We start from the raw sequence: 10,624 nt of genomic DNA, 5'->3' as shown, positions 1-10,624 counted from the left end.
TAAAGACTGGGCAATTAGTATAACCATCACCCAAATAGTATACATTGTACCTATTAAGTAATATCTCATGTGTCACTCCCTCCTGCCCTCCTACTTTTCTGAGTCTCCAATGACTATTATTCAACTCTGTATGCCCATGCCTACACATTATTTAACTCACAGTTACAGGTGAGAACATATGGTAACTGACATTCTGAGTTGTTTCACTTCAGATAATGGCCTCCACTTCCATTCATGTTGCTGCAAAAGACAGCATTTCCTTCTTTTTTTATGGCTAAATAGGACTCAATTGTGTGTGTATACCGTATTTTCTTTATCCAATTTTCTATTGATGGATACTTAAGTTGATTCCATATCTTTGCTATTATGAATAGTACTGCTAAAAACATATGAGAGCAGGTATCTTTTTGATATATTAATTTTTATTCCTTTGGGTACATATCCAATAATGGTATTGCTAGATCAAATGGTAGTGCTATTTTTAGTTCTTTGAGACATTTTTATGCTGTTTTCCATAGAGGTTGTACTAATTTACATTCCCAGTAACAGTTTGTATTTGTTCTCACACTACTAACAAAGACATATCTGAGACTGGGTAATTTGTAAAGAATAAAAGGTTTAATGAACTCATAGTTCCATATGGCTGCCGAGGCCTCACAATCATGGCAGAAGGCAAAGGAGAAGCAAAGTCACATCTTACATGGTAGCAGAGAAGAGAGAAAGTGAGAGCCAAGCGAAAAGGGAAACCCCTTATAAAACCATCAGACCTTGTGAGACTTATTCACTACCATGAGAACAGTATGGGGAAAACCATCCTTATGATTCAATTATCTCCCACCTGGTCCCTCCTACAACATGTGGGAATTATGGGAGCTACAATTCAAGATGAGATTTGGGTAGGGGCACAGTCAGATTATATCACAGTATATAATCATTCCCTTTTTCTCCGCATCCTCATCAATATCTGTTATTTTCATCTTTTTAATATTATCTATTCTGACTGGTATAAGATGCTATCTCACTGTGGCTTTAATTTGTATTTTACTAATCATTACTGGTGTGCATTTTCTCACATGCTTTTTGGGTGTTCGTATATCTTCTTTTGAAAAAATGTCTATTCATGTCCTTTTACCCACTTTGTAATGGAACTATTTGGTTTTTCTGTTGAGATGTTCGATTTCCTTTTAAATTGTGTATATCAATACCCAGTCAGATGCATAGTTTGCAGATATTTTTCTCATTCTGCCAGCTGTCTGTTTACTCTTAATTTTTTTGCTTTGCAGAAAATTTTTAGTTTAAGTACTATTTGTCCATTGTTATTTTTGTTCCTTGTGCTTTTGAGGTCTTAGTTATTAATTCTTTACCTATACCAGTGTCCAGAAGAGCTTTCTCTACATTTTCTTCTAGTATTCTTATAGTTTCTTATCTTATGTTTAAGTCTTTGATCCATCTTGAGTAGATTTTTGTATATGGTGGGAGAGAGGAGTCCATTCTTCTACATATGGCTATCCAATTTTCCTACAACCTTTTATTCAAAAGGGCATCCTTTCCCTAGTGTATGTTTTTGTCAACTTTGGCAAAGATCATGTGATTGTAGATATGTGGCTTTGTTTGTTTTTTCTCTATTCTTGTCCATTGATCTATATGTCTGTTTTTATACAAGTACCGTGTTCTTTTGGTTACCATAGCATTGTAATGTAATTTGAAATCAGGTAATGTGATGCTACCAGCTTTGTTCTTTATGCTTAGGATCATTTTGGCTGTTCAGGCTCTTTCACACAGTTGCGTACTAATTTTAGGATTTTTTTTTTCTAATCTTGTGAAAAATAATGTTGGTATATTAACAGGGAGTACAAAGAATCTCTATGTTACTTGGGACAATATGATCGTTTTGACAGTATTAATTCTTCCAATGCATACATATGAAACATTTTTTCATTTGTTTTATCTACAAATTTTTTCATCACTTTTGTGTAGTTTTCTTGTAGAGATCTTTCATTATCTTGGTTAAATATATTTCTAGGTATTTTTCATTGCTATTATAAATGATGTTACCTTCTTGATTTGCTTCTAAGCTTGATAGCTATTAGTGTATAGAAATGCCAAAAATTTTTGTACATTAATTTTGTATTCTGAAAGTTGACTGAATTCAATTTTTAAATTTTTATTTTAAGTTCCCGAGTACATATGCAGGATGTGCCAGTTTGTTATGTAGTTACACGTGTGCCATGGTGGTTTGCTGCACCTATCCACCCATCACCTAGGCATTAAGCCTGGCATGCATTAGCTAGTGTTTCTGATACTCTCCCCCACCTCGGCCTCCCCCAACCAGCCCCAGTGTGTGTTGTTGCCCTCCCTGTGTCCATATGTTCTCGTTGTTCAGCTCCCATTTGTAAGTGAGAACTTGTGGTGTTTGATTTTCTGTTCCTGCATTAGTTTGCTGAAAATAATGGCTTCCATCTCCATTCATGTCCATCCAAAGGACATAATCTCATTCCTTTTTATGGCTGCATAGTATTGTATGGTGTATATGTAGCACATTTTCTTTATCCAGTCTACCATTGATGAACATTTGGGTTGATTCCATGTCTTTGCTATTGTGAATAGTGCTGCAATGAACATACCCATGCATGCATTTTTATAAGAGAATGATTTATATTCCTTTGGGTATATACCCAGTCATAGGATTGCTGGGTCAAATGGTATTTCCAGTTCTAAGTCTTTGGGGAATCGCTACACTGTCTTCCACAATGGTTGAATTAATCTACATTCCCACCAACAGTGTAAAAGCACTCCTATTTCTCTGCAACCTCTCTAGCATCTGTTGTTTCTTGACTTTTTAATAATCACTGTTCTGACTGGTGTGAGATGGTATCTCATTGTGGTTTTGATTTGCATTTCTTTGATGAACGGTAATGCTGAGCTTTTAAAATGTTGGCTGCATGTATGTCTTCTTTTAAAAAGTGTCTGTTCACATTCTTTGCCCACTTTTTGATGGGGTTGTTTTTTTCTTACAAATTTGCTTAAGTTCCTTGCAGATTCTGGATATTAGACCTTTGTCAGATAGGTAGATTGCAAAAATTTTCTCGCATTCTGTAGGTTGTATGTTCACTCTCATGATAGTTTCTTTTGCTGTGCAGAAGCTCTTTAGTTTAATTAGATCCCATTTATCTATTTTTGCTTTTGTTATAATTGCTTTTGGTGATTTCATCATAAAGTCTTTGCACATGATCATGTCCTGAGTGGTATTGCCTAGATTTTTTTCTAGGGTTTTTGTAGTTTTGGGTTTTACACTTTCCTTAATCCATCTTGAGTGAATTTTTGTATAAAGTGTAAGGAAGGGGTCTAGTTTTAATTTTCTGCATATAGTTAGCCAGTTTTCCCAGCACCATTTGTTAAATAGGAAATCCTTTCCACATTGCTTGTTTTTGTCAGGTTTGTCGAAGATCAGATGGTTGTAGATGTGCAGTCTTATTTCTCAGTTCTCTATTCTGTTCCGTTGGTCTATGTGCCTGTTTTTTGTACCACTACCATGCTGTTTTGGTCACTGTAGACTTGTAATATAGTTGGGTAGCGTGATGCCTCCAGCTTTGTCCTTTTTTCTTAGGATTGTCTTGGCTATACAAGCTCTTTTTTTTGCTCCATATGTATTTTAAAACAGTTATTTTCTAATTCTGCAAAGAATGTCAATGGTAGTTTAATGGGAGTAGCATTGAATCTATAAGTAGCTTTGGGCAATATTGGCCATTTTACAATATTTATTCTTCCTATCTATGAGCATGGATTTTTTTCCATCTGTCTGTCCTCTCTGATTTCCTCAAGCAGTGGTTTGTAGCTCTCTTTGAACAGATCCTTCACTTCCCTAATTAGCTGTATTCCTAGGTATTTTATTCTGTTGGTAGCAATTGTGAATGAGAGTTAATTCATGATTTGGCCCTCTGCTTGTCTGTTGTTGGTGTATAGAAATGCTTGTAATTTTTGCACATTGATTTTGGATCCTTAGACTTTGCTGAAGTTGCTTATCAACTTAAAACACTTTTGGACTGAGTCTATGGGGATTTCTAGATATAGGATCATGTTATCTGCAAAGACAATTTGACTTCCTCTCTTCCTATTTGAATACCCTTTATTTCTTTCTCTTGCCTGATTGTCCTTTCTAGAACTTCCAATACATTGTTGAATAAGAGCGGTGAGAGAGGGCATCCTAGTGTTGTGCCAGTTTTCCAAGAAGAATGCTTCTAGCTTTTGCCCATTCAATATAATATTGGCTGTCAGTTTGTCATAAATGTTTCTTATTATTTTGAGCTATGTTCCTTCAATACCTAGTTTATTGAGAGTTTTTAACATGAGGAAATGTTGAATTTTTTTGAAGGCCTTTTCTGCATTTATTGAGATAATCATGTGGCTTTTGTCTTTAGTTCGGATTAGGTGATGAATTATGTTTATTGATTTGCATATGTTGAACCAGTCTTGCATCTCCAGGATGAAGTTGACTTGATCATGGTGGATAAGCTTTTTGATGTGCTACTGAATTTGGTTTGCCAGTTTTTTATTGAGGATTTTCTCATCGATGCTCATCAGGGATATTGACCTGAAGTTTTCTCTTTTTGTTGCATCTCTGCCAGATTTTGGTATCAGGATGACACTGGCCTTATAATATGAGTTAGGGAGGCGTCCCTCCTTTTCAATTGTTGGAATAGTTTCAGAAGAAATGATACTACTTCTCCTTGTACTTCTGGTAGAATTCAGGTGTAAACCCATCTGGTCCTGGGCTTTTTTTGGTTGGTAGGCTATTTATAATTGCCTCAATTTCAGAACTTGTAATTGTTCTATTCAGGGATTCAACTTCTTTCTGACTCAGTCCTGGGAGGGTGTATGTGTCCAGGAATTTATCATTTTTTTCCACATTTTTTGTTTATGTGCATAGAAGTGTTTATAATATTCTGTGATAGTTGCTTGTATTTCTGTGAGGTCAGTGGTGGTATCCCCCATTATCATTTCTTATTGTGGTGTTTTTTAACCTCCTCTCTTTTCTTCTTTATTAGTCTAGCTAGTAGTCCATCTATTTTATTGATTTTTTTTTCACAAGAAAACAGCTCCTAGATTTGTTTTTTTTTGAAGGATTTTTCATGTCTATATTCTTCAGTTTCGATCTGAGCTTAGTTATTTCTTGTCTTCTGATAACTCTGGAGTTTGTTTGCTTTTAGTTCTCTAGTTCTTTTAGTTATGATGTGAAGATGTTGATTTGAGATCTTTCCAGCTTTCTGATTTGGGCATTTAGTGATATAAATTTTCCTCTTAACATTGTTTTAGCTGCATCCCAGAAATTCTGGTATGTTGTCGCTTTGTTCTCATTAGTTTCAAAGAACTTCTTGATTTCTGCCTTAATTTCATTATTCACCCAGAAGTCATTCAGGAGTAGATTGTTCAATTTCCATGTCGTGGTGTGGTTTTGAGTGAGTTTCTTAATCTTGAGTTCTAATTTGATTGTGCTGTGGTCTGAGAGATGGTTTATTATAATTTCAGGTCTTTTTGCATTTGCTGAGGCATGTTTTAAGACAAGTAATGAGTATCCCTGCAGAGTTAGTGAAGGCAATACTAGGCAGAACTCTAAACCAGGCTCAACATTACAGCAGCAGGGCATGGATGAGAGAGAAGAATGTTGGATAGTTTGTGGGATCCAGATCCCAGTCTGTTAGTGCACTAGTGTGAACACTCAAAATGGGTCTCCAACACTACCTTTAACATTTTCTTGACCTAGACAACATTTGATGCTGTCCTCATTGGTTTTTATCATGGGCAGTCATTTCAGTTAGAAAATGGAAACACTATCCCAACTAACTAAAAGCTTCCAAAGCAACAAAGAAATTGCACACTTTATCCACTTTGAGGTCATAGCCTAGATATCACTTCCATGGAGTGGACTCTTTGACCTTTTGACCAACTATCAAGCGTCAGTGAAGAGGGTTAGATAAAAATATCAAGAACCCTAGTTCAGACCGGAAAACTGTGAGGTTTCACTTTTGCCTATCACTCCAGCCTCATATGCCACTACTCTTCCACTTGTTCATTGTGATGAGCCTTTGTGACTCCTTTCAGTTCCTTAAGCGTACCAAGTTGTTTCCCAACTCAGGACTTTCCTGTGCTATTCTATCTGACTGAAGCACTCTTTCTTCCATTTTTGTTTTCCAAACTCTTCATCGTATAAGTCTCAACGTCAGTGTCATTTATTCACTAACGAATAACCTGACTACCTAATTTCAAGTGTGCTCCCCAATTCCATGATTCTCTGTCAGAGAACCCTGTCTCATTCATTTACAGCATGTCTGGCAATTCATAACAATCTGTTTGTGTAGATATTTGCTAAATGACCATGTCCTCTACTAGACTCTAAGCTTCATGAGGGCAGTGGTAATATCTATTTTATCACTCTGCATCTAACACACACAGTGCCTGGTAGGTGCTGAATAAATATTTCTTTTTTTGTTTGTTTGTTTTGTTTCATTTTGCTTTGTTTCATTTTGCTTTGTTTTGTTTTGTTTTGTTTGAGATGGAGTTTCACTCTTGTTACCCAGGCTGGAGTGCAGTGGCATGATCTTGGCCCACAGCAACCTCTGCCTCCTGGATTCAAGCAATTCTCCTGCCTCAACCTACCAAGTAGCTGGGATTACAGGCACCCACTACCATGCCTAGCTAATTTTTTGTATTTTTAGCAGAGACAGGGTTTCACCATGTTAGCCAGGCTGGTCTCGAACTCCTGACCTCAGGTAACCCACCCACCTCGGCCTCCCAAAGTGTTGGGATTACAGGCATGAGCCACTGTGCCCAGCAAATATTTGTTAAATGAGGGAACTTTTAATTCAGTTCAGTGATAAAGCTCATTGATGTTTGTTTGACTCCAACTGTTGCCCCTCTCCTACTTCCAAAAGAAAAGAGGCCCTCAGATTTGGAAAAATAAAATATAATACAATAAATTAAAATGTATCCTTTTCCTTTCACCTAGATCCAATATATTGGAGAAAGTGCTCATAAAATCTGATACAGAATCTAGCATGAGAAATATTTCCCACCCCTTAAATTTGTCCCCTTAATTGAGAAGCTGACTTCATGGTGAATTACTCCAAATAGGTAAATGTCTAAAAGTTCTAATACTATTTAAACTGTCCTAAAGCATTAAAATTGGAAGGAGAGCTGCCAGTTTCTTTAGTAATTGTCAAAATGCTGAGAATCCCCCCAAAAAAGCTAACAACAAGAAAATCCCAGAAGATATTAATGTATAAATCCTAAATAAAGTATTAGTAGCACAATCCAGTGGTACATTAAAAGATTAATATACCACAACTAGGATTACTCAATTCTGAGAAAGCATTAACATATTTATATAATTTACCATACTAATAGGTCAGTTCACATTTTTTTTCATTGGTGGTGACATAGAAATAGATGGACACTTCCTAATATGCTGAATTGTGCAATGTGAAATACTGGAAATGTTCTCACTAACATCAGAAATGAGACAATAATGACAGCTGTCATGTTTTTGTAATAGCAAATAGATAAGAGAATTAAATAAATAGACATATTAAAAAGAGATTAGAAAACAATCATCATATACACATGATAGAAATATATACCATTGTAGGCTGGGTGTGGTGGCTCACGCCTGTAATCCCAGCACTTTGGGAGGTCAAGGCAGGTGGATCACCTGAGGTCGGGAGTTTGAGACCAGCCTGACCAACATCGAGAAACTCTGTCTCTACTAAAAATACAAAATTAGCCAGGTGTGGTGGCGCATGCCTGTAATCCCAGCTACTCGGAGGCTGAGGCAGGAGAATCACTTGAACCCGAGAGGCAAAGGTTGCAGTGAGCCGAGATTGTGCCATTGTATTCCAGCCTGGGCAACAAGAGCAAAAACTCCGTCTCAAAAATAAAAAAGACAAAAAAAAAAAAGAAAACAAATATGTATCATGTATACATAAAAATCCAAAATAGAAACCAACTGGAAAGCTGAAAGAGAAAGAGAGAATTTTGTATGTTGATTGATTACAAAGTTAATATATGAAAATCTATGGCTTTGCTACATATAAATGGTAAGTATTTAGAAAATACAATGGATCAAAAAATGCTCTTTCCCATAGCAGCAAAATGATAAAATAAAAAGGAATAAGCCCCCAAATAAACACAGTGTACAGAAACTATAGAGAAAATGCAAGTAGCAACATATTTTCTAGTAAGAAATTGGCAAAAATTAAACAGTATCATTTGGAAATTTTGAAATGCTTTTTGTGTAATTCCTAGAATAAAGGAGTAACCCAAACTATTCTTTGACTTTGTAAGATACCACAAGAATTAATTACACTGCAGTTTAAAACATAAACCATTTGATATATTCTGTAGTTAGAGAGAAATCAATAGCTTTAAGTATTCTTATTTTAATACAAGAAGACATGAAAATAAACATCTAATTCAGGAAGCCAGGAAAAAATAAGGATAGCAGGAAGTAAGATTTGAAAAAAGATACCAGAGCAATACATTAAATTGAATGATCAATAGGAAAAAACTGTGGCATCAGTAAATGGTAGGATTTGAGTTTTGCAAGGAGCAATAAAAACAAGTTAATGAATAAGTTTAAGCACTAACAGTGAAAGAATAGAGATATATAAGATTACGTATTTTTAAAGTTTGATTTTGTAGCCATAAATAAAATACAATAATAATTATACATTAATTATTCATCACTTTTTGAAGTGACATGATGGAAATTGGACATTAAACAGTTTAAGAGAATGTAACTGGTATTTGCTTACATTAAAATATCTTGATTTAAGGATAGAGAAAAAGTAAAGTGTTTGCCTTTCTGTGACTGGCTGATTTCACATCACATTATATATATATATCTCCCATTTGCTTTATTCATTTAGGCTATTTACTTTTTGGCTATGTTGAATAATGCTGCAATGAATACAAGACAGCAGATATCTCTTTAAGATTTTGATTTCAAGTATTTTCGGTATATACTTATAAATGAAATTGCTGTGTCATATGTGATATGGTTTGGCTGTGTCCTCACCCAAATCTCATCTTGAATTCCCACGTGTTGTGGGAGGGACCCGGTGGGAGGTAACTGAATCATGGGGGCAGGTGTTTCCAGTGCTGTTCTCATGATAGTAAATAAGTCTCGCAAGATCTGATGGTTTTAAAAATGGGAGTCTCCCTGCACAAGCTCTCTTCTCTTGTGTACCACCATGTGAGCCATGCCTTTCACCTTCCACCATGATAGTGAAGCCTTCCCAGCCACAGTGGAACTGTAAGTCCATTCAATCTCTTCTTTTGTAAATTGCCCAGTCTCAGGTATGTCTTTATCAGCAGCATGAAAATGGACAAATATAACATGGTAATTCTATTTTTGATTTTTTGAGAAACCTCCACACTGTTTTCTGTAGAGGACTGACAATTCATTGTGCTCTGACTCACCCCTTAATTCTTTATTTTCTCAGACTCCCCCTCTCTTCCTCCACACAGACAAAAAGGCCATTTGTGGTCTGAATAAATGAAAGAATTGGACTGTTTGTTGTCACAGTCATCCATACCATATTGACATATCCATTTGAATATATAGATAATCTTACTTTAAATATTGTATCATTTGTTGGAAAAATTCATAAACATATAATACAGAGACTATGTGGTAGCCAGAATAATGACTTCCCAAAGATGTCTACACATAATACCTAGAACCTATAAATATGTTAATCTGTATAGCAAAAGGGACTTCACAGATGTAATTAAGTTTACAAACATTAAAATAGAAAGGTTAGATAATCCTATTGGGTCTACGAACTTTCTCCCACTGGTGGCAGAAGACATGAGGCTAAAGAAGTCACAGAGATTCTAAGCAGGAGAAGGACTTAATCCACTTTAAAGATAGTGGAAGGGGGCCACAGCCAAGATGTATGGTTGACCTTTTGAAGCTGAAAGCCACTCCCGGCTAAGAGTCAGCATTGAATTGGGGATTCAGTTCTGTAAGCACAAATAACTAAATTCTGCCCATAGCCCCAAGGAATTTGGAAGCAGAATTTTCCCCATAGCCTCAAGTAGTGAACAGGGTTCTGTTGACATCTTAATTTTTTTTTTTTTTTTTTTTTTAAGACAGAGTCTTACTATGTCCCCCAGGCTGGAGTGCAGTGGTGCCATCCTGGCTTACTGCAACCTTTGCCTTCTCAGTTCAGTTGCTTCTCATGCCTCAGCCTCTTGAGTAGCTTGTATTACAGGTGCGTGCCACCAAACTCGCCTAATTTTTTGTATTTTTAGTAGAGACAGGAGTTTCACCATGTTGGCCAGGCTGGTCTTGAACTCCTGGCCTCAAGTGATCTGCTCACCTCGGCCTCCCAAAGTGCCGGAATTACAGGTGTGAGCCACCGCACCTGGATGACATTTTGATTTTAGCTCAGCGAGATTCCTATCAAACTTCTGTCCTACAGAATTGTCAATATAATAGCTGGATGTTATTTCAAGCTAATTTGTTACAGCAATAGAAAACTAATCTACACTGCATCCTATTACACTTCCATGAATAACAACCAGACAAAAAAATATTGAACCTATTTGTGCACTCAATAAGGAA

This window comes from Theropithecus gelada, chromosome X, assembly GCF_003255815.1.
Source record: "Theropithecus gelada isolate Dixy chromosome X, Tgel_1.0, whole genome shotgun sequence".
Taxonomy (NCBI): domain Eukaryota; kingdom Metazoa; phylum Chordata; class Mammalia; order Primates; family Cercopithecidae; genus Theropithecus; species Theropithecus gelada.
This window is presented reverse-complemented; position numbering follows the sequence as displayed.